The sequence below is a fragment of the Triturus cristatus genome, chromosome 5_2, assembly GCF_964204655.1.
Source record: "Triturus cristatus chromosome 5_2, aTriCri1.1, whole genome shotgun sequence".
Classification (NCBI taxonomy): domain Eukaryota; kingdom Metazoa; phylum Chordata; class Amphibia; order Caudata; family Salamandridae; genus Triturus; species Triturus cristatus.
The window spans coordinates 852343517-852370004 of NC_140588.1; positions in this window are offsets into that span (position 1 = coordinate 852343517).

Here is a 26488-nt window from a genome sequence, read left to right on the forward strand (position 1 = left end):
TGTAATGGTGCATGTCCGAATAGTTAAATACAGTGTATTTTGTTTTCACTTTTGAAAGCCTATCTCTACCATAGGTTAACAAGGGAGTTGCTTGGTAACACTTTACCAAGCTAGCTTGCAAGTGGAGTTGATAGAAAAATGGAGCTTAGTATGCCTGAACTCTGGATTTAAAAATACATCTTTCAGTAAATATGATTTTTATATTATGTCTTTGAAAATACCACCTTTAGAAAGTGGGTATTTTCTTGTCAAACTATCCTGAATTCCTCTGCCTTTTGTGTATTCCTGTCTGGGTTTAGAGTGGCAGGCGCTAGGGATGTGCATTCACACTAGATAGACACAAGGTGCGGGGGTTGATGGTGTTCTGCATTTCCTGGGTGACTCTAAGCTAGACTGAATCAGCATAACTGCATTTAGAGTAGTGGGTGGAGTTGTTGCTTGCACCTGAATGGATTCTGCCTGTTTTCCACAATGCTGTCTCAACCTCCTGGAGTTAGCCTGGCCTCTGGATTCTGTATGCCAGTGGAACTTTGCTTTTGCCAACTTAAGAGGGAAATGTGGTATAAATATTGGGGCCCTGACCCCAGATCTTTAGATTACTGCTGGACTAAGGAACCCACCAGGAAGAAGAGCTGCACAAGCTGTGAGGAGAGACTACTACTTTCCTGTGTGATATGCTGTGTTGGCCTTCAGCTGCTTCTTTTTACTTGGGCAGGGAAAGGATTGGACTGTGCTTTCTGCACCCTAATTAACTCCAAGGGCTAGATGTAGAGCTTGCCTCCTGTTGGAAGTCTCAGGGAAATCAAAGACTTTAACACCTTCTGGGTACCGGCTACCAGAACTGGCTTTTTCAGCTGCCACAGATGGGAAAAATGTATCCCGGCACCATTAATGACACCACTGCCTACTCTGTGACCTGAAGGCACCACAGAGGGCACGGGCGCACTTTGCAACGCAACCCTTGCCTCACACATGACGAAGTCATCCACACCACAATATACCCTTTTATTCACCCCCTCCAGCTTCCACACTACCATTCTAAAAACCATTGATACACCCATACCAGTATTTATTTTATTTATTTATTTATTTATTTTGATTTTATACAATTTGTAAAGCGCACAAATACCTGTGGGTGTCTCGGCGCTATGGACGGAGAGCAAGAACCAGAGACTATAGACTATTGGCTGAATAGCCATGTTTTTGTCATTTTCCTGAAGGCAAGTAGGGTCGGGCTAGACTTGCTGTGGATTGGAAGAGAATTCCACAGCTTAGCCGTGGCGACGGTGAATCGTCTGTCACCCCATGAGGCTGTCTTAGTGCGGGGAACCCTTAACAAGTTCGCTGTGGATGACCGTAAAGCTCAGTTAGGGGTATAAGCACCCAGAGCTTCCTTCAGGAACAAAGGTCCAGTATTGCGGGTAGCTTTGTAAGCGATGCAGAGGGCCTTGAATTTAATTTGGCTTCTTATCGGAAGCCAGTGATACTGTAGCAGCACTTTTGAGATGGATTTGTACTTGGGGTTCCTGATAGGATTCTGGCCGCTGAGTTCTGGACCAGCTGTAATTTATTGAGGATTTTACTCTGTGCATTCATGAAGAGGCTGTTACAGTAGTCAATTTTTGACATGACCAAGGTGCTCACCAGGGTCTTTCCAGCAGTGAGTGGAAGGAATGGTAAGAGTTTTTTTATCATTCTCAGTTTGTAGAATGATGATGAAACAACAGAGTTGACATGAGGTGCGAAGGACAGCTTGTCGTCAAATATGATACCCAAGTTTCTGACCTTAGATAAAGGGAGTGGAGAAGGTCCCAATATGGTCGGCCACCAGGAGGGGGACCAGCCTGGGAATAATTTGCCAAAAATCATGACCTCTGTTTTTTCAGAGTTAAGTTTTAGGCAATTATTAGCCATCCATGTTCTTATGACCAGCATGCCTTTCTGGAAATGGGCTGCTACTGTCCCTCCATCGTTGTGCACTGCATGCACCAATTGTGTGTCATCAGTGTAGGAAGTGAGACCTATTCCGTGTGCTTTGATGACTCTGGCCAAGTCCGACACATAGATACTTACATACACACTCACTGATTAATAGGTCTTCACACACACCCACTCAGTCACCCATACAGCCACTCATAATCTAACTCACTCACTAATACAGCCACTGATATATCCACTCATACTTTACTTTACACTCATATACCCATACAGCCACTCGCACACCGTCAGTCACCCATAGAGCTACTCACACACCTACTCACTCACCCATAGACTCAATCACACATCCACTTACTCAGCTACACAGTTATACACACACCCACTCACTAATTCATAAAGAAACCAACACATACTCACCCATACTGGCAGTGACACAAGAACACCCTCACCCATACAGCTACTCTAACAATCACTCACTCACACATAAAGTCACTCATATACTCCAACACTCACCTATACTGCCTTTCACATATGCAGTTACTCACCCATACACCACTGACATATCCATTCGCTCATCAACACAGCCGTACAAAGATTCAATCACCAATACAGCTCCTCACAGACACACTTACTCACCCATAGCTACTGACTCACCCACTCACTCATCCATGCAGGCAGTCACACATGCTCTCACCCACCCAGACAGACATCTATACAGATACTCACGTACCCACTCACCAACAAATACAGCCACTTAGACACAAACTGACAGACTCATACAGACATTCAGACAACCTAGTCAGTCACCTATACATTCACTGAGACACCTAATTGCTCACTTATACAGTCAGCCATGCACCCACTGAATCATCCATACAGGCAGTCATACACACACTGATTCATCATTACACCTTGGTATATATATTTAACACTCATAAACATTTTAAAAACACTCATAGTCACTGGATGATGTCATCAGTGATGTCATTTGAGATGTCATGAGTAATGTCACTGAGCACATCATGAGTGATGTAATATATGAGGTCATAAGCAGTGCATTGCAGGGCACGAGTTACCATTAGCTTAGTTAACTATAACTGATGAATTTCACTGGTTTTGTAGAAGTAAAACTTGAGCCTAACTAGAAAATCCGTGTAACATTTATTTTTTTCAGTGAATTTCTAAGGATATTTTATTTATTTTTCCTAACTATAACCTCCCTGTAACCTTTAGTTTTTTTAGTGAATTTCTAAGGTTTTTTAAATGCTGATTCCTAACTATAATGGACCTGTTACCTTTGTTTTTTTTTGTGAATTTAGAAAGGTATTTTTAATTTCATTACCTCATTTTATCCTGTGAATGTTGATAGTGGGTGTGTGAGTGGCTGTATAGGTCAGTGACTAGGAGCGTGATTGGCTGTATGGGTCTGTGAGGGGAAACATCCTTTACCACGCAACCATTACAACACGGTATGGTTACATCGTGGTTTTAACAACGCAAGTCGTTACACCGACTTGCACTGGAGGGCGCTGTAGGCTAAGGAATAGTGTGAATTACTATTCCAACACCTTCCCTACTGTACGTAGACTGGAGTTGGAATAGTAATTCACACTATTCCTATGTCCAGTGCCCTCCAACGCAAGTCGATGTAACGACTTGCATTGTTAAAACCGCGATGTAACATACCGCGTTGTAATGGTACGCGTTGTTACATCATACATCCGTCTGTGAGTGTGTGTGTAATGTTTGGGTGATTGTAGGATTGCATAGTTCTATGAGTGCAATTACCAAGGACACACTGCAAATATCGGGTCTTTTGACAAAGTGTAAAACACATATATAGACATATTTTACATAAAGTTTCAGTGTAACTATTTAGTAAAATACTAATTTAACTTTCCCCTTTGTATTCATTTGTCAAAATAAATACAACAAAGATGCATTTTCGTTCTTCACAGAAACCCCTGTGGTTGCAATGACGTCAGTAGTCACGAATACAAATGACAAAGAGTAAAACGGATACATAGACAAATTTTTCAGAAAGTTTGAGTCTCGCTATTTATTAACATAATGGTTTTTTTAACAACGCAGCTATAAAAAATAACAGTTTCAAAAAATAACTTTCAACATTAGAAATCACGAATAGAAATACTACCAAACAAAGAAATTTCATTGGTTTACACAGTTATACAGCTAAATTGGTGAAGTGTAGCATATGTGAAAAGACTATATCTCGGGGCACAGCAAAAATATATTTGTGTGGTACAGCAAGTATGTTTTGGGTGAAATCTATAACACATATTTACACATATTGCATTGAATTATCCACATTTGGGGTTTTATATCAGTTGATTAACATTAATGTTTGAGTACTCATTTTCAAATAAAATATCATTCTATTCAAATTTGGGTCTTTGCGAAGACGCCAATCCATGCGAAAGATCATGTGACCGGGAAATAAAGAAATATGATTGGATGATACACTTTTCAACTAAAAGAATAGACAGAACATGCCCATTTATCTACCTTGAACATTCTTTAAGAGAAGTTCATTTCAAGTAGCTCATTAGTATTTGTTGGAGTGTTGTTTTGCTTATTTTGTCAACTCAGCCAGAGGAGGGAGATCAGGTGGAACGGCAGGTGGACCAGGGAGTCCAAGAGGTGGATTCTGGTCACTCTGGAGTTGAGGGTCCTCCCTAGAAGAAAACAAGCATCGCCTTGTATTTCTCTAGAGTTTTTCATCGGGAGAATTAAAAACAGTCGCCAAATTTGCAGAATGCACAATATATGACAAGACTTTGTCATGGGGTACAATTAAAAAATAAACTTGCAGGACAACTTCCATGCTTTAATATCTAAAAACATACCATGGCAATTGTCTAAAAGCAGCAAGAAGGCAATGCGAGGATGAAGGACCCTCAACCTCAATAGCAACCACAATAACACCAAGGTAGAGAGTCCCTTCTGAGATCCAATCTCAACTTCAAGATTTGACTCCAGAGATTTCTCGTATGGCATCATACTGCATGGATTGTGGAGTTGTAGTGAGTACTGGAGAGCAGTCCATAACAGCCCTTCACAATGCTGCAAATAATACTTACTGGTTTTTTTTGTTGTTTTTTTTCGTTTGGCCCTTTATAGTTTTTTCTACATGAGCAAACATTTTAATATCTTCTAATTCATTGTAACAGTGCATATATATAACTTGCTGTATGGACAAGTCAAAGCATTCCTCTTCAAATAAATACACAGATAACTTTTGGCAGTTATCATTATTTTCTTTTCCACTTTTTAAATACAAGTCAACAGTCCATGTCTGAAGCTTGCAGTGAGTGCATCGATAACATATACAAACATACTCTGGTTTTTCAGACCATACATTTTGTAATCTCTTCTTCAAAACTATTGCTGTAGTATCTGTGTCCTGTTCTGCAACTGCTCCTCTGAACAATTATTCTTTATCCCTAGAATCCTGCTCAACACCAAAGAAACGATACTGAACATCATCCCAACCCTTTTGTATGTGTGCCACAGTACCATGCAAAGGTGCTCTATTCAATTCTCCTACACATAAAACAGGACTTTTCACATAGTACAGCCTCCTAGCTAAAGTACGTATTGTTGAGTAATGTACAGCTAACATCCTGAAATGATAAAAGGTGCTTCGGAATACTTTCTTTGATAACTAAGCTATTAAATGCCCCTGCAAATCTGTTCACTTTCTCATCTTGCTAGGATCCCATCCTTGTAAAGTACTTATTTTGTGTTTTAATCTTCTCATTGGAAAGATACTGGAAATTTCCCTCATATGTCAATGGATTGCTGTTGAATATTACAAACCCTACTACACTTCTATTTGTATACAGGCGCCTGACTCTACCTTTCTTGTACCTCTTCTCCAAAAACTTGTTATACATTTCTAGGTCAATCACCTCTTTTGCGAGAGGCGTGCCAGTCTTCATTTCATAAAATTGTTCTCTTCAATCAATAATTTATGTGGCTTTTTGCTTTGTGAACACACTTGTGCCACCTTAACCCCCTCTGTGCCTGCCATATCTTTTCACCCCAAGCTTAATACCCACCTTATTTGCCTAGCACAGTAACTCCCCCGTGAATCTGTAACCTTGCTGTCACCCCTGTTGCACATGTTTCCGCTTTGTGTCTGCCTGCATCCACTGAAACTCTAATGTCACTTTGTTGTCTCAACACTGAAAATCACTAAAATCTGCGATGTCAGAAACCCTCACTGTATCAGTAATCTGGCTGTCTACACAACTTCTATGTAGATGTAATTCCTGCTTATACCTCCCCTGCAGCATTTGCCATCCCTACAATCTTTGTCTCCCCTTTATTTGATGCCAAATATCACTTTTTGATACCCTACCCCTGCACTTGGACCCCTATATCTTTCACTTTATTTTACCTGTCACTGCAATCATACCTGTCATCACCTCCATTGTATATTTCAGCAACCATAGTTTTGACATTTATTTTATTATCTTTCACATTACAGCAACAGTATTCACCGTCTATCACACCACTTTATTTTCCCCATTGTGTCATTCAACACCACTGTATCTGTCACCAACCATATGCCACACTCTTACTGCATCTATCAACCCTTTAAATCTACTACCTCAATGCATTATATTTGTCACCCCACCATACCTGTCACCGCCACAGTGTCAGTTATTTACCATGACCATCAAGCTCAGGTGCATACATCTTTTATTTACTCCTCTGTATATTCGACATTGTGTGAACACCACTGGATATCACCATAGCCACAGTGTTTCACCTACAGTTTCTCTTACTTTCACTGTCTGTAACCAGCATGTGTCTACCGAACCCTCGGGCCCCTCATCCCATATTGAGTCTTTCAACCCCCACCTCTTGCCTACCCAATTTGTCCATTGCTCTGTTTAGGTTTGGCCTGCATAGGGCTGCTGTGCAACATGTCTAAAACACATTGAAAAAGCCAATAGATCTCACACAGGCGATTGCATGTTTACATTTGCCTTTGCTGGAATACTTTTTTAAAATTATTTTTGTGTGCATATGAAAGAGCAAGAAGAGGGAGTATTTCAGCATACTTCTGACTGAGCGGTTGCAATCCTTGATGTTTGTCATAATTAACCATGTTTAATAAGGCGTGAACCCCCGATTGGGGTAAATGTACACTTTTGTTCAATCAATCAGTCAGTGTTTGTCAAGCGTGACTACCCACTCATGAGTATCTCAAGGTGCAGCGGGGGCTGATTGTCCTGATAGGCGCAGAAGTTCAGTCAAAGAGCCAGGTCTTGAGATCCTTCCTGATTTGGGTCCGCAACAGGGATAGCATGAGTTGTAGAGGCAGGGTGTTTCCGGTTTTGGTAATGAGGTAGGAGAAGGACCTTCCTCCTGCCCTGGTCTTGCAGATTTGAGGGATGGCGGCAAGGGCCAGTTCAGCAGAGCAGAGGTGTCTGGTGTGTGGGTGGAATGAGAGGCAGTGGTTCATGTATGCTAGCCAAGCATCGTGGAGGGCTTTGTAGGCATGTGCAAGGAGCTTGAACGTGCCTCTTTTGTTCACTGGAAGCCAGTAGAGTTCTCACAGGTGTTCAGAGATGTGGCTGTGGCAGGGGTTGTTGAGGATCAGTCTGGCTGCTGAGTTCAGAACGTTCTGTAGCTTACTGAGGAGTTTCTGGGAGACGCCTGCATAGAGTTACTATCTGAACTGTGCAATCATTTATGAATTATTCCGAAATATTAATGGACGTTTGTCACCGAACGTTCACATTTTGACTCATATTTCCAAAATGTCTAGATGACAATTTACCAAACCCAGAAAAAGCCAATGACTCTGAAATGGCTGGTATAACATCGTTTCTATTAAAATATGTTGCACCTTAGTTTTAGACTCATTTGCAGAGAAAGCTGCCCAGGTCAAAACACAAATTACTTGGAAAAGACTGACAAATCTGTTTCCTGGATCATGTTCAAATACTATTTCACCCAGGTTTGATGTCAATTGCTTGAGGAATTGCAACGTTATAAAGGAAAACAACAGAATTATTTTATATGGAAGATGGTACAATGTTGCAAACCTGAATTGTAAAGGTGTTGCTGCATCTCTGGAAACCACACACACACTCACACAACGATTATTTAAAACTAGAAATTTTTCAATCCCTCTCTCGCTGCATGATTCCAGTAAATATTTTAGTCTAATAATTCGGATATTGTTTTGTCAGTATATATTTTAGGCAATGATTTGGATATAGTTTTATCTGTTTTGTGTGATACACTTTCACGCGATAATTAACATTTCCTTACAAGGAAGTACAATAACAAATGCGTTTCCTGCTTGAACATTTTACCCTTAATTGAGGTTTATTTTTTGTTCGTATGTAATGATAAAATCAGCTGATAGCATACTTTCAAAGAGATACATTGTATTTCTATTTTCTTCATTGATGCCTCCGTTATAGTTTCATTAACACTGTCGGGTGCTCTTTTTACCTCTTTTTATTTCTGATTAAACGCTTGGAATTTCAATCTTCCTACTTTGTGCTTTTCTTCCATATTGAGTTTTGCAGCTAATCACCTACATGTGCCCAATTACCATTGTTGTCTTCCAGGAAAATAACTATTCAATCAATCACTAATTGAGTCTTTCTCCTTGCTTCATTTGTTTCTGGATTCTATTTAATCCATAATTACCTGAAGACTTTATGTACCAGCCATGGATGAGAGTGTATAAAACTGAGGCAGGACTTTTTATACCACACATACCTTTCACTACTTCCAAAACTATCTACACATCATCCTAATTTTTACAAACATTGTGTGTGGGGGGGGGGGGAGGGGGCGGTGCATAAAGGTTGCCCTGCGTTGATGACATCCAGACTCAAAAAAGGAAAGAAAAACAACTCCATTTATCCACTGAGAGATAGATTTCTGAATTTCGGTTCTGCTTCAGTCCTGTAAAGCCTACTCTTGAGAATGAAGCAAGATTGTTCGGAGAGTTAACTTTCACCTCATGTAACCTCATGTTTGAATGCTGGGAACGCAGCCCATTATCTTTCTGAGGTTGCACAATTTATCACTATTAAAATTGCAAAATAATTATATATACATTTTTTACAGTATTATCCACGGGAGAAGTGTTATATAAATTGCAAATTATTATTTAATCTGGCACAATAGCTTCTTAATGCACTGCAGTAAAGAAACGAGAAAGCAGCTACAAAACGAAACTTGCAACAAAAAGCTGAAAACTGCATTATTAAAATGAAGTATCTGTGGAAAGGTAGTAAAAAGGGGAAGGTGAATCCTCTGTGCTATTGTTTCTTGAAACTTGTCTCAAGCCAATTGGGCAGTGCACATGAATTGCTTCATGATATGTGTTGATATTTCAGTAGGACTAACCTTCAAATACATGATGAAGACTCACTACAGATTACTCATTGAAAGACAATAATTCACATTCTGACACATTCAAGGAGCTAGTAGAATCAATTTACTGATTGATAATTTCTAGGTATCAGTCTCTGTATCTAGAAATCGTAGTTGGAACAACAACAATTTTGAATGGCTTGTACCCAGTTCCTAATAGCGGGTACAGCATTCAAGACTTCTTGTATATACTTTTGTATATACTTATATGTGTATGTACTTTGTGGGCACTGGAGATCAGACCTAGGACTTGTCTGTTTCCTCTTAGGGACTTTTTTTCTGTTCAGCCTCTATTTAACTGTCTTGATAGAAAACAATCAGTACAGGTCAGTAAAATACCAGAATTTCTTTCTGCTGAGGGACTTTTTGTTTTTATTTTTCTGGCAACTACCTCTATTTAACTTTCTTGATAGAAAACGACCAACAGAGGCCAGTATAATACCAGAATCACTTTTGCAATCTCTAGATTCCAGCCCATTGGAATTGTCTTCCACAAGCACCTGTAGACAATATTCTTTTTGCCAAATCTTGTATTTTCAGAGTTATGACCAAAAGAGCCCTGATTTTATATTAAAAATAGAGCTTTGGACTATACCATTTCCTGCTGAAATTCAATATTTCTCTCCATTTTTTCCCATACATGGCATGTCACGCAGTTTGGTGGTTACTTTCCCTCCATGCTAAAGAACAGTAGATGTTTCAGCACCCAGGCTAATGTGCTGCATAGCTAAATACATATAAGGTCCCAAAGGCGAGACGGATTGCATTGCAAATGCTTGTTTAGTCTTTCTTCAGATTCGTAGAATAACGCCCTCTTTACTTCATTATCTTGTTGCTTGGGGCCCCAGTTAATTGTAGGTGGGAAAATTATTAGGTCTACGAGAATTTGGGGATCAACATACAAGGATCAGTGTTCCTTGCTGATGGCTTCTTTTTTCCCCTTGGTCTTTCACATGGAGATTTCAACTACTTTCAGTAGCCAGGATCGCCATGTGAAAATCAAACATTTCTAATTGTTAATTGCCTAGGCCATTTTAAATTCTGGCTACTTGTAATGAGTGCCAAACTTCAGTTCTTATGACCTTCACCCTCTGGAATCCCTGGGTGGTGGGTGTATGGTGGTGATTCTTCTCTATCTATTTTGTGATAGGAAGAATGTAGGCAGTTGTAATATGGACTCCCCATGTCAAGATCCCACTGCTAATCTCTTAGCAAGCACTGTAGACCCTTGCAATTTTCAAAACGTAATTAATAATGATATCATATGTACACCTAGGGGCCAATTATGATGTCGTTTGGAAAGCAGACTTATTCGGTTTCAGAGCTGTGAGCTTTCCAAACAACGTATTACCATGCATTGCATGTAAAACTCCGACCGAGTCATTTGGAAAGCAATCCATATGACCGAATCATCCGGAAACAAGCACAGTTCGACCGACTTGTTTGGAAATGCTGATGAATAGGCATTCCGGTTACGAATCAGACAATGTTTACTCGATGACCAGATTGTGATGCATCCGACTCGGTTTCGGAACCATGTTGGTTTGTGTTACACATGCCAAGTGGAAACTGATTAAAGCAGTCACAATTAGCATTGGCACCGCCAAATAAAAAAATATTTAAATATTAGCCACACCCACCAATCCACCTATATAAAGGGCCAAAAATGTGACCATGATCCCTTGCTCTAACACATCTGCTTCCAAGTCTCAGGAGTCTGTACACATTCCCTGCTCTCTGCCTCTCTTCCTCTCACAGTCACACTTCACCCACCACACAACTTGCACAGATTTTTTTTTTTTAATTCTTACAAACACACACACTTTTTTATATTCACACTCACCTTCATAGTCACCCTCACCTTCACCTTCACACTCACCCTGACCCTCACCATGTCCCAGAGGAAGCATCCACGTTTTACAGAGAAGGAGTTGGGAGTGTTTGTAGATGAAATAGTCAGAGTAGAGCCACAGTTATTTGGGAAGATAGTCAGTCCAACAAACCTCCCTTTCCCAGAGTAATAGGATGTGAGACAGAATTGTCAACAAGGTGTATGCTGAAGCACCACCCCTGTGCACAATGGATGATATCAGGAGTATGTATTATGATGTGAGAAGGAGGGTCTAAAAACTGATAGCCAAAGAACATGCTGAAAGCCAGAGGACTGGCGGTGGCCCTCCTGCACCAACTGTACACTGCACTTCCTTAGGGGAGAAGGTGCGTGCCATCCTTCCGATAAAGAGTGTGTATAAAACTCCAAAAGGACCAGAGTCTGGTAAGTACCTAATCTACATCCCAATAAAGTTACCCATTACACCTCTATAGACATCACTGTAAAGGATACTGTTATACAAATGACTCGATGAGCATGTGATGTGTATGTCATACTGATAAGCAACATACCTGCAATAAAAATGAAAATGCATAAAACTTACCACATACATACTTCTTACAAACTCGCAGCAAGGCATTGTGCTCCAAACACCAGACACCAGTGTCAGCACACATTCACTAACTCAAGAAAGCAGAGTCACAGTTAGGCTGTTTGGGATGGCTGGGAAGACCTGATGGGAGTTGTAGTGACAGTAAACACTTCTCCTCCCACACAGCCCGACAAGCCCACCTGGAATTATGCTTTCCTGACAGTGAGTGGAAATGTACTAGCAAGATGGCTGACACTGCAGCATGGTGTCTGGAGCAGTAGGCCTTGATGGGTGTTGCAGTCATGTCAAACAACAGGTACCAGTGTCAGATATCGTGAATGTACATTCTCCTCATTGTGTTGGCACTGACTACATCTCCCAGCAGGCTCTGTCCTACACACACTTCCCTATCCAGCTCAAACAGCACACTTGGGACTATGCTCTCCCTGATGGTGAGTGGAAATATACTGGCAAGATAGCTGACACTGGGTACTGGTGTTTGGACCCCAAGGCCATGATGGGATTTGTGGTCAACTCTTACTTGAGGCACCAGTGCAGGACATCTTGATAGTGCACTACCCCTCATTGTCTGAACACCACTCTTACTGGTGTACTGATTGGGCATTGAGCTGTGTGGGAAGGTTTGTGGGAGATGTAATGATAGCAAAACCTCCTCCATCTTGCCCTATGGTTACCTGATAGTGTGGGGAAATGTACTTGTAAGATGACTGTCACTGCTACATGGTGTTGAACTTGAAGCCAAATCCCATCATGGACCTGTGCTTCAAATACCATGCACCAGTGGCAGCCATCTTGCCAGTACATTTCCATTGACTGTCAGGGACTGCATAGTTACAGGTGTGCTGTTTGGGCATGCTGTTGAGGTGTGCATAGGACAGGGCCTGCTGGGAGTTGTAGTCAGTGCAAACACTCATCCTCCCACCCAGCCCAACAAGCCCACTTAGAACTGTCTTTCCGTGACAGTAAATGGGAATGTACTGGCAAGATGTCTGACACTGTAGTCTGGTGTCTGGAGCTCAAGGCACTGTTGGGAGTTGTGGACAAATCTGACACCAGTCCCCAGTGTCAGCCATCTTGCCAGCACATTGCCACTCACTGTTTGAAAAGCAGAATCTCAGGTAAGCTAGTTGGAATGGGTAGGAAGGTGTGTGGAGGACAGAGGCTGTGTTAGGAGTCCTAACTTTACTACTCCTAAACTGAGAAAAATCCTAACTTTAAGACTTTCGGTATTCACAGAAGGCATTTAGGAGTCCTAAAGTTAGGAGTCCTAACTTTACTACTCCTAAACTGAGAAAAATCCTAACTTTAAGACTTTCGGTATTCACAGAAGGCATTTAGGAGTCCTAAAGTTAAGACTCCTAACTTCTGTGAAGACCGAAATGAGTAAGTGCCTTCTGTGAATACCAAAATGAGTAAGTGCCTTCTGTGAATACCAAAATGGTAGTAAGTTTAGGATTTTGTCTTAAGTTAGTTCTGTGAATCGGGCCCTGTGTATCAGGAACCAGTTACTATCTTTGGACATGTAATGTGAACTAAAGACAACATGACCATTTATGCACATAGCTGGACATGATCTTCAATCCCCATCTTGTCAGAATGACATTGTTCTCCAAAAACATATGCCAGCATCGTGGATGAAGGTGGCCACCCTATCTACATTAACTCATCATTAGGTTCAGTAAACTATGGAATGTGTATGATTTGATGTGCAGTGGACATTCATATCAATCATTGTGTCATTTATGTACCCACAGGGCAAGCTGGGTACGGTGCCCCCTCCCTGAACGGCTGCCAGGCTGAGGTGGTACTGAGTACCCAGCGATTGCGGGTAAACTCTTCCTTTTCGTAACAGATGTACTGAGGACAGAGTCTTTATATATAAAAAAACATTTTCTGTATCCTTTTTCATTTTGTTGCACTGATTCACTTTTTCGCAGCAGCACCTATCCTAGGTCCTGATGAAAGCCTTGCCAGGAGTGGGCTTTAAGGCAGAAACATGTTGACCGATATCTCACTTCACCGAAGCGGGTATAAATTCACACGGCTGGTGCTCTGTTTTTAATCCTGGCAGTGGGTGTTTCTGAATAAATTAGTAATTGTACACCCCCTAGCTAGTTTTATTTGCACCTTTTTCACCATTATCTTTTGCACTGCGCCCTCACTCATACTTTTTTGCTCTTTATATGAGGATTTAGGATATCCTATTTGTTACAAAACATCCCTGAGCTTCTCTCTTTTGGTGAGAGGGTTGTAGCCCTCAAAGGAACTAGGGTTTTCCTTTGAGAGGAGAATCCCTATGATGAAGTATGTCACCTTTTGGTGAGTGAGGGATTTTGTCCAAAAAAGGGAAATTCCCACTGGTTGTTCCAGGGGTGTTCAGTCTGTGATTCTATGTTGATAATTTCTCATAACTCATTCTGTAGCATTTGATCACATATTTACACTATTTAGTTGTTTAGACCCAGGGATTTCGTACTGTTTGTTAAGTTACTATTGGGGAATACATCCTATGTGGTCTTTACATTTTACCTAGGTCCCTCCTGTTTTCAACCTGTTTCTGTTTGGGAGAACAAGCTGGGAACACCCCTGGAACTAATCAAGACAGCCAGTCCCAGACTCTGGTCAACCAGGAGCTCAATGGTGTTGACGTCTCTCAACCATCCTCGGATGATGAGGAGGAACCTGGCCCATCAGGTTTGGGTCGCCCCACAGCACCAGCAGCAGCTACTGCAGGATCCTCTGCGACCACTCCAACCTCCGCTGACAACAACCAGATAACCATGGACACAGCAGTCCGGTACACCACCAACAGCACTGCAAAACAGGGCACTCTGGAGTTGGCGGACAACAACACACCTGTCAACAAGGAAGGAGGCTCAGTGTTGACTGTGCTACCAACAACTGTGGCTGCCTGGGTGGGTAGGGGTGGTAGGAGGGGCCATGGTGATCTATGCCGTCAAGCAGCTGCTGCTGATGAGGATCATCACCCAAACTCTCCTGGATAATCAGTGCATATGAGGGTTACCAGGGGGAAATGGGCCAGGTCATAGGGATCCTCAGGAACCTCGAGCAGCTGCAGGCAGGCCAAAATCAACGGATGGACAATTTTATGCAAAAAATAGATGATATGACTGCGGTGCACCAGGACATTGTTACCTGCCTCCACCAGATCGCAAATCATCTGACCACAACATCTGGTGCGTCTACATCTGCCAAAGCCACAGGGAGGGACGTGGAGTTTGTCAGAAAATCCTCAGCACCCAGGGGTCTGCAGCTGAGGGTGCCCTGCAAAACATGGGAGGTGTTGTCCGAGGAAGACTCCCTGAGAGATCGATGTATTATTGCCAGGAAGTGACAATGTGCCCCTGATATCCTCCATTGTGTGCTAAGCATTCACTTTGTTCACTGTCATTAAACTGACCCACATTGGATGGAGGGTCAAAATGTAACTTTGGACTCAAACAACTGTGGCTTTACCTTGTAGAATATCATCTACAACCACTATCAACTCCTATCTGAACATTCTGTTTTCATGCTTTCTGAGCACATCACCATTGTGTGGTTTCATCTGATCACTTTATGCACAAAAAGAAATCACTTTTCACCAAAGTACTTGCTCATGTCATGCTTTTGAATTCAAAATCTACAGATTGTAATGACCCGCAAAATCACAAAGAAGAAAGTGTCAAAAACAGTGGTAACAAATCACTTCCAAAAAGTAAACTAAGAGCTTGTGAGTAAATGTACCTTGGCATAGAATTATAGATAGACACAACTAGGTTATCACATAGCACGTAGTATATGGGACAGATTCAATGGAAGTCTATTGTATACAAAACTATCACCATTTTCGGGCACTGTCAACATTCATTTTTAGCAAACCAGCTCATCATGGTCCATTTTTGTTTCTAAAAATCTTTGGATGTGTGAACAGTCAAGGCACACCTCAATGCGGAATACAGGTGTTATCTTCAGATACAACCTGGCGCCTTAACAATGTAAGATCACATCACACAGTACTGAAAGGATCTAAAAACAAAATCAAATGACAAACATGTCTGAACGAAGTGCATGCCAGGGATTTCCACAACAGTTCAATGTTGGAATATGTCACAACATTATGGGTCTGGGGAAGTCACAACTCTGCAGATGACATGGCAAAGTACCCTAGTAAGGAGAAACATAGAACAGAGTCAGGAACTCAGGAACTCAGGAATAAGGTAGCTCAATTTTGCAAACGATGTCAGCTAAAGCACAAAAATGTCAGTGCTAGGATTCAGGGTAGCACTGTACATGTTTACCTGCAAATATAAGTGAACCATCTCATTAAAAATTAGCATACACTCACAGGCATACTTATACACTGCACACCAGCAACACACAAACAATTTGGGTTTGTCACCTCCTCTCATTGCATACTTACACTTATGTGAAAAGGCTGTTGTCTAAAAACCCCCATCATCTTTATCACTGGCATCATATCCCAAGCCTGGATCCTCCCTTGTAGGTAGGTGGCTGCTGGTCTGTCGCCTAGTATGAATGGTATTGCCTTCCGTATTGCGAGGTCGTGGAGCATGAAGGAAGCTGTGATGATCTTGAACACCCTCAAGGGGGCATATTGGAGGGCTCCTCCTGTGCAATCCAGACAGCGGAATCTGGGTTTCAGTAGATCAAAAGCTGCTCCACGACTCACCTGGTCCTGCCATCGGCCTCATTAAACCGTACTTCTGCTGGGGTGACAGGGTTGCGCAATGGTGTCAGCAACAAGGGCTGGTTGGGGTATCCAGAATCTCCTACGTTGAACACAGAAAATACTTCAGTTGTCTGACAACAGAGCACTATCTGACACACCAAGGCATACACATCAAACATCACCCCCCCAACAAGCCAGGCTCGGTCACGTTGCAGCTGAGATATCAACTTGGGGATGACACTGTTTCTCAGGATATATGCATCATGTGCTGAGCCAAACGTTGGAGATGCACATCAGCCAAACACACCACCTAGACATTAATGGAGTGGAAGTGCTTCCTGTTGCGATAGACCTGTTCATTGCCCTGTGGTGGTGCCAAAGCAACATGGGTGGCATCAATTGCCCTGTGGTGGTACCAACGCAACATGGGTGCCTTCAATTGCTCCAAAGACATGGGGTATCCATCCTAAGGCATATAAGTCATCCTTGTTGTCAGACAACTCTCCATGTTTTCAAAACTTTATGTACTGGTCCAGGTAATGGAGCAATGTCTCCAACACATCCCAAAGGACATGGCTGAACATTGCTTGGAACATTCCACCTGTAAGGAACCCATGGCAAAGATTTGTAATGCTGCCATCACCTTCACCTTGGGGGTCAGTGCAGTTGGATACATGCGACCAGGCTGCAAATGAGGTCACAACGGCTCAGACAACTCTTCAATGATTCCCCTTGTGAAACGGTATTTATGTATGCTGTTACATTCTTCCATGGTCTGTAGGTCAGTAAAGTGCCTGTACACTGGCGGTCGTCTGCAATACCTATGTGTAGATTGTAAACACAGTTGGTGTTAGTACACAATTCATTTAGACGAAGAGAGCACAAAACGCTTGATTCACAGTTGGCGTTGTGACGGATAGCTGCGCCTTTGTGGCACAACTGACGGGCAATCAAACCTGTGGCCATTTATATGGATAACTAGGAAAGCAAGGTTTTTACTGATGATTTATCTTCCCATACATAAAGCAGGAACTTTATGAACATATCATATAAAAGGCTGGGAATATTCCATCAATCCATTGATACTTTGAACGCCCTGATCAATTCAAAGTTATCCATTTGAACGAAACGTGTTGGCTGGATGTTTTGTATGGAATGAAATGATAAAAAAATAAACTACAAAGGTACACCTATCCTTATGACTATTTCCTTCATTTTGGATAAGAAGATTGCTGGTGCCCCACTCCAAATCAAGTAACATTTTCAATTGTGCGTAGCAGTTGTACCGAACAACAGCAGGTGCAGAAATTGTTTTGCATAAACCAGTTGATCAAAAGGAAACAGAGAATGAAGTGCAGCACCTACAGTCCGCCATTGTAGTTGCTTAAGTTTTGGTTTGAACAGTTGGTGTTAGTACACAATGTACAAAGCAATATGCATTTAGACAAATAGAATATGAAATATGACCACAACTAAAACAACATAACAATGGCAATACATATTCCAATGAATGAGGGTGAACTTAGATACCTATCACAACATTATGACTCTTGCCAGATATGTTACCGAGGTATGGTGACACAGCAATCAGAGTGCCGCAGTGTAAAATTCACTGGCTTCTGCCACCGTTCATGTTAATCAAGCATCACATACTCAACAACTCCCCACCAAATAAGCCTAGATATCAGCTTGTGACAACATTTACATGTTTAAAATGTACCCACAGTATGATCATTTAATACCAGATATGCGGCACACTAAACACACACAGTGTCTCACAATGTAAATTATGCACACTACTGTCACAGGGTGGACACTGTCATGTCGTCATGTCTGCAATACACATACAATCTGATACATAAAGCATTACCTATGCAGGAGTTGCATATAACACCATCATCTAATTAAGTCTGGGACACAAAGATTCACTAGTAGATCTCACAACAAACACAAGCTGATGTGGCTGCTTAATGTGATGGTCTTCTCATTCCAAGGTAAATGCATTATCCGTTACTTAAGAAAAAAGGTCCATTTCATCATGAAAAAACTGCCTCCAGACATGTAATGCACAAAAATACATCAATTACTGAAGTGTCTGCCCTTCTGACCGATTATTGAAAGGATGCAGTAGCTGCATTCTAACCGACTTGAACACAGCCATAGGCTGCAAGTTGTTATGGTGACAGACGCTGGTGTTTTTCTTCAAAGGACGTGGTAGCCGCATCCTAACAGAATTCGGCAGAGCCGTAGGCTGCTAGTTGTTATGGTGACAGACGCTGGTGTTTATTGAAAATACGAGGTAGTCGCATCCTAACCAATTTGGACAGAGCCACAATCTGCAAGTTGTTATGGTGACAGACAAGGGTGTTTATTCAAAGGAGGCGGTAGCCGCATCCTGACCGATTGGGACACATCCATTGGCTGTCAGTTGTTCTGGTGACAGATGCGGGTTTCTAGTCCAAGGACGCGCTCGGCGAAACATGACCAATTCGGACATAGCCATTAGCTGTTGGTTGTTATGGTGACAGACACAGGTTGTGCATTGTGTCCACATCGCATCGAAACCGAGTCAGTAACCTACCATTGCCAATGTATTAAAGTCACTTGCAGTTCGATGATAACTATTCTGACCGTAATGCATTGGTCCGATTCAGAAAATGCGACCAATATAAACTTATTGCTTTGGCCGCATGGAATGAATAAACAAAGAGAAAACTAAGGTGGTATGCCTAGTAGACCCCAAAAAAACAAAGTTCAAATGGCTCATAAAAGGGGCAATTGTAGAAGAGCAAGCTTCTAACAAATATCTTGGCATCAAATTGGGGCGGTGTTCAACATACAAGTATCATAAATCGGATCTAAAAGCAGAAGCGCAATCATTAATCTTCGCACATAGACTACTGTACAAAAAACTGGGCTGCCTGAACCATAGCCACCTCTTAAAAGTGATGGCAGCCCAATTTCTTCCCACACTGTCATATGGCTTAGTCACTTGGTGCGGCAAGGAGGCTGACCTGTTAAAGGAACTTCAGACGAAGGTTTACAAGGCCGTTCTCAATCTACATAAGTGTGCCTCTCCAGCTCAGGTTCGACTGGAATTCAGCCTCCAGAATCAGAAATTCCGGGGCATGAATGGCTTCGTGAAGCTATGTCAAAAGTTTCGCTCATCTCAGCTTGGCTCATTGAATAGTCTTTGCTGGGAAGAAATTAGTAACCAGATGAATCAAGAAACAGCAAACTCATGGGGAGCGCACCTGATAAAATCTTTGTCTGAGCTTGAAATACAAATAGCATGGGACAGGACGACAGCCCAGTCAACCTTCAGTAAAGCGGTTAATGATGCAGCAAAGAAGAAATCTTTTTTGGAAGATAAAAAAGCAATTTCCAAACGTCGGCATGGGTGGACTGTGATTAACTCTTACACGTCTTTAAAGCCCCAACCTTATTTAGTAGCTCATTTCAGCGTTGTGTTAAAAAAGAGCTTTATTGATTACCGGTTGGGCATGCCCGATTCGAAAGACCTACAGCCATCTTGGAAAAGCAACCAACAAACAGCGCACTGTCGATTATGTGGCATTCTTAATGAAACATTAGCTCATCTGCTATGCGAATGTCCTGCAGTTATGGATTTGAGGAGACTGCTTTTAAAACCCATTTTTTATTAACTGAACATTCGCACTTGCAGGCAAACCGTGATACGCTGGATGGAAGGCTCTTCCATAATCTTGTCCTGCAGGGGTGTAACATTTTTGGCAGAAGTACTTTTACGGCAAGTCGAGCCAGAGAAAAAAAATAAAAAATCATGAGCAATGCTGACATGGGTTTAGTCCAATAACTGCAGCAGCTCACATGCCCACGTAACAAGCGGACTAAATGTCTAACCTACCATTGGACAATTTGAAAAGTAGAACTTTTTGTGAAAACAGTTTTAAATTTTTATGTAAAGTTTTGCACTTTTTCCAAGCATATCTTACTTCAATAGGGCTAGTAAATTTAACATCATTTGACTAACTCAGTTGCATAAGCTCTTTTAAAGCAGTGAATGAAGATGGTTTCTGCATTGAATCCATATTAGTGTATTTTGCCACTCGGAAGAACTATCTAGGAAAAGTAACCATTATTCAAGTCATAACATCTCATGCCGGTGGCTCAGCACTTTCACTTTAGCTAACAACTTATGCGCATCTTCAATGTTGTTCAGATTTTAAAAAATGTATATTTTTTGTTATTGGGTGGTAATTTAGTTGGAGGTTTTTACCAATTTTGTATGATAAGATATTTTTATATATTGTAAATTACAACGATTTTAATTAATCACATACAATAAACTATGATTGATTGATTGATTGGATGAGGACATATTCATTGAGCAATGTAAGTGTCTTATTGAGAGATGTTGTGATGTGATAAATGTACATGTCAACGTTGGCTGTGATGCTGCACATTGTGATATGAACTCAGTCCTAGTCATTAGGGTGAAATTGGTGATGAGAGTTGTCCATTTGACATGTTATGTTTAACTTCTGCTGAGGAGGTGATGAGTACAGTACATTGTGTGCATGTCATGTATGTGAGTGGTGTTGTGTATATAGTGATAAAGAGTGGTGCTGCGAATGTAGGTGTGGATGTGACAAGGGCAATGCCGGTATTAGATTCTGAGATTCTGCTTGGAAGAGTTCTTGGGCAATGCTGGAGCTGGTGGAGCAGACATGCTTTTCCGGATATCTGCACCAAAGGGGATTATGACATTCTTGTGTATGTATGATAGTTCTGAGAGATAGACATGTACTTTTTGGTGGATGTGGGAGGGGTCATACCTGCACAAGTAGAGATCATGCCCTAATGTAATAATGACATGTACATATATGTAGATTATGTGGATGTAAGTAGGCAAAAACAGTTGCCTGATTAAATATGAGGATGTGGTATGTGTTTGCTGCAGCTTGTTGTCTGCCACTGAATATTCATGACAGATTTTTTAGATGGCCGCTTTGAGTACACTGCCATAGAAAACCATATCGTCCCCACAGGACAATTAGCCTCTACATAGCCTTGCCTTGTCTGAAGTGTGTGTGTTCATCAGTGGCAAATGACTAGGCCTGGGCTAAAATTCTGTTCCTCATGCGGAAATTGCAATAATTTTACATTTTCGCGTTCCGCGGAGAGCGCGAAAATTTCAAAATTTCCGCAATTCGCATTTTACCGGAAATTTTTTGCTTGCTCGCGCTGTAAAATAATACATTCTCGCGTGCGCGCGATCGCCTTACCTGAATCCCCGCGTTCGCCGACAAGTTTTCCCGATCCGGTCGCGTTCTCCACGAGATGTTGGATTGTTGGTAGCCATTTGCGCTGTCTCGTGACAGTTCGCGCCCGCAGTAACGTCATGCGTCGCGCGATCACGTCTTTCTTCTCGCGATCATGCACCACAAGACAAGTGAAAACAAGATGGCCGCGCCCGCGAGCAACCACATGGGTAAGTTGGCGAGCCGCGACCACGCAGAAAATACTGCGAACAGGCGGGAAAAAAACTTCCGCATCTTCGCAATATTTCCGCGTGTTTGCAGAGATTTTTTAACATTTTCGCGATAATTTGCGAAAGTGCATTTTGCAAATTCCGCCCACCCCTACAAATGACCCTTTATAGGTGTATGTTGTTACTGATTGATCATTATTCAACGTGGATACTACCCTGGGATGGGAGTATTGATTGCTTATATTTAACTGTCATGATGCATACATAAACATTGGATAAGTGAAAAGTCAAGGGTGTGTGTTGTTGTGCCACCTGGGGTCAGACTAATCCAGAAACTCATCCCCAAATTTACCAGTAGACAACACACATGTGTACTAATGGCATTCTGACTTTGAATGTCAGAGGTATGGGGACACCAAGGGAGATGGTACCACGGTGATGATGTCTCTGGTTGTGCTGATGAAAACACATTGCAGTGTAACAAAACACACATGTGACACAAGAACATTACACCCAGTTCCATAGGTGTTTGCATTGTGAATATTTTTTAACCTCCAATCTGATTTAGCGATGGTAACCCTTGTGTGGGTCCATACGGGGTCCCCTTTTGCCCATTAAACACTGCCACAGAGCCTCAGGGAGATGTGTCTTAGTAGAAGTTCTCCTTGACTCATTAATAGTTTTTGAGTCAGTGTTTCAGTGCCACATATAGACAAAGCAGACTTCATTCTGCACAAATCCCTCATCCTCACAAGGTCTAGCCATATGCCCTGGCTTAAGGATGGCTATGTCAATTGTTCTAGAGAGCCACAGATTGAGCCATCCCCCCTGGCATATTCACAAGTGCTGGCAGCTTATTGTACACAATGGGCTGTGCACTGGTCCCTCCGCCACTGTTGGTGGATCCTACGTCCTGAGACTCACGAGTACTTCCACTACTCTGCAGTACACAATCTACACATTCAAAATTAAATTAATATTTAGCAGCACACATTACAGCCTGAGGAGCTAGAAGCTGAGTTGTTTGAATAATATTCTCAGACGACCCCCCTATACACATACAGATTGTGTGTTGTGTGCAGTGCTCCCCAGTCCACACATAGTAAATGTTTCTCACATTGTTGTTGGCCCATGCTTTTATTCTATTTCCTGATGGATTTCGTCTCCGAATATTTCACTGACAACTGGTACATAACCACTTGTAGGTTTTTGTAGTGGGAGGCACTGACTTCACAACTGAGTGGCTGGATCTGTGAACTTGTGTGTTGTCTGGGACAATATCCTCAGGGCCTTGCTGTACACAGAGGCATCAAAATGTCAATTGTCTGCAGTTCAGTTGCAGGTTGTGATGTTAGCCATGCTCACAAATGTTCATACACATCTCAACCATGCTTTTATTTAGCAACATGACATGCTAAGATGCACACAGAGTGGAATACGTCAAGCCAACTCCTGTCCTGCCTCCTCTGTTGCTAAACAACAACCCAGCTGATGTTTCTGAGTGTGGCTCACCTGCTCCAGATACACACTAGTCAAGGCAACCATCCATGATTCTTTCAACGTGTATTGTTGTTGCCCATACATTCCCCCCTATACTGAGCACAAGGTCGATGTTTCCTGATTCCTGACTGGATTGAATCTACGTGAACATTATCTGGCTGCATGTGCAGTGATCAACACAACGTTGGCTGGTACAATAGATACTTAGAGTGATTCTGTGCACTGCCATGTTGACCACTCATGCATTGGACAGCCTTCTACACAGTCTCAATGATGCATATGAACTTGTACATGAACACAGGTGACTATCTCTCCTGGGCTACCTTGAGTTATTGAAGTCACCCACATGCCATGTGGTAATTAATGTAGTGTAGCTTCCTGAAACACTCAACAACACAAAAGTATCCCTTCCAGAGCTGCAGTGGATACCTTTGTGTTGTTGAATGAACTATAGGGAGGACAAATACCTTCATCCTCGCTGTTGAGGACCTCTCAACCCTCCTGGTGGTTCCCCTGGGACCTCTAACCTTGTTTTGAAGAAGCTTGTTGAAATACAACAGTGACCTAGCTGAGCCTATAGCCACACACTTCTTGGAATCTGCTTGCAGGAATTGTTCATCCTTAGTTTAGTAGGGGTATGTCACCTGCTGGTACACCAACGACATCTAGTGCATAGTGTCCAAAAATATTCTATCCCTGATAAATCCACAATGCTTAACATTCTTATGCAAAATAGTGTGCTGTAGCTGGTTCATGTCAGGTGTCCCTATGTAACCTGCTTGGTGCTAGATTTGGTAAAACATACAATCCTGTTGATTGTGTGTACCTGTTAGCCAATCTGTCAAACATGGACGTGTCAGGGTGGCTGCAACTACACAAATGTGTTTTGGATGCCAACTGCCCAAATTAAGTGTCACCCTATTTTAGATTGTTCAGGGCAACTCTTCGGGGCTATTCCCTTTCTCTACTTCTCTTTGTTCTGACAATGTGGCCGGTAGCACATCAACTTTTTGTGGGGTGTTACTGATGGTGACTTCCACTGGGCGATGAAGTACATGTAGTATCCATTAATGCAGACAACATGCTGCTCTATATTGAGTCTATCTGCAGGGTCATTCCAGATATTTGTGTGAGACAAACAGATTTGCAGGGTGCTATGAGTTTGTATGTTAACTGGGGCAAGTATTTCGTTTTGACCTCTGTGTGGATTATCCTCCACAAGAGCTGACAGCAGATGAGCAGAGTGTGATGCGTGACCTTGATGTTTTTTGGTACATATGTATCTGTAACTGTGATGAGGCAAAGTATCTCAATGTGTGAATCTTAGCAGGGCCATAACCTCATTCCGTCCACAGATGGGTTTTATGATAAATCATCCAGTTACAGGGCATGGCTATGTTTGTCTCCCTGAGGAGATAATGTTCCCCTGCATCTTGTGTTTTTGCCATCACCTAGAAGTGGGTGTGCCTGGTGCCAACTCCAGGGAGTTTGACACCATGCTGCGATTGTTGATCTGCAATAGGAATGTTATATTGCAGGACCACTGCAATGGCCAGTGTTAAGTTTGTTTGGTAGGCAGTTGTACAAACTGAGCATGTTCTCAAAATTCAGTGCACATGATATTGCTGTATGAATATTGCTCCCTGAAGCACAGCTCTCCTTTGGAGCTGACAGCCTGGTGAAAGTGTGTTTTTGGGGTATTGGGCCTGTGGCTACTGACGGACATGATCCCATACTCTCCGTCTCTTATTTTGCACGTCTTGGCTCATTTCCATGGTAGAATTGTTGGGAAGAACTGACCGCATGGAGAGACACAGGATTGAGCTGAGTGTGGGACCCAATCATGGTCCCGGAGCACAGTACCTCTGTCCATTTGCAGGAAGATCCTGACATGGCAGGGGTCTCTTTACTGGCACATGGCACACTGATGGCTAAGTGACAGGCACATCGGCTCATAACCCACAGCCTGCATGTCATGGGTGGAGTTTGGAGGCTGGAAATATTATTTATTGATGTGTTTGGACACAGGAAGAATGACCCACAATCACCTGCTTGCTAGCTATGGGACACAGATATATTATGAGTAGTCCACAGGCAAGGCGTGCGAATAGACTAGGCACTCACGAAATGCTTTAGGTCATGATGCCAAACTCCATTCCATTAAATTTGACATATGGAACAGGGCATGTCTCACCTCAGCTGTCCAACCGAGTAAGTTTGTGCCCTACTATCTGTACACACAAGGTAATGCTCCAATTTTGTAATTGATACATATTTTTGGGACATGGCTGCATGCTGCAAACCTTTGTTGCTGTGTTATAGATGTATGTGGACCAGTGAGGGGTTGGTTCAACCTTCTTGCTTTAAAGTGTGTTATGTTGTTATGTTATGAGTTCCTTGTAGAGCGCACAACTCCCCCTGGGGCATCTAGGCGCTTACTGGGAGAACTAAGCTGAGGGGAAGGAAGAGGCTAGCTCCGATTGGATAGATTAGAACAGGAAAGCTTTTAGATGTTTCCTAAAGGTAGTAAGTGAGGGGATTTTACGAACCGCTATAGGAAGCTTGTTCCAATAGCTCGGGGCTAGATATGAAAAAGCTCTGCCTCCCGTACACGTGAGACGAATTCCGGGGACTTGAAGGAGGTCTAACGTGCTAGATCTGAGTTTTCTGTCTGGAGAATATTTAACTAGTTTCTTTCGAAGGTAGAGTGGACCTCTTCCACTCAGAGCATTATAGGTAAGGCAACAGATCTTGAAAAAGGATCTGTTCCTTATATTTAGCCAGTGCAGCTCCCTCAACAGGGGGGTTGAAGCTGAGCCTGCAGGGCGGTTCAAAATCAGCCCTGCTGCCGTATTCTGAATTACCTGTAGTTTAGCCAGATGGATTTGACCCACTTCAGCCAGTAAGACATTACCATAGTCTAGACGGCTAATAACCATCGCCTGGACTAGGGTTCTGTGCTGAGAAATAGGTAAATAGGGAAAGATTTTCCTAAGCAACCTTAAG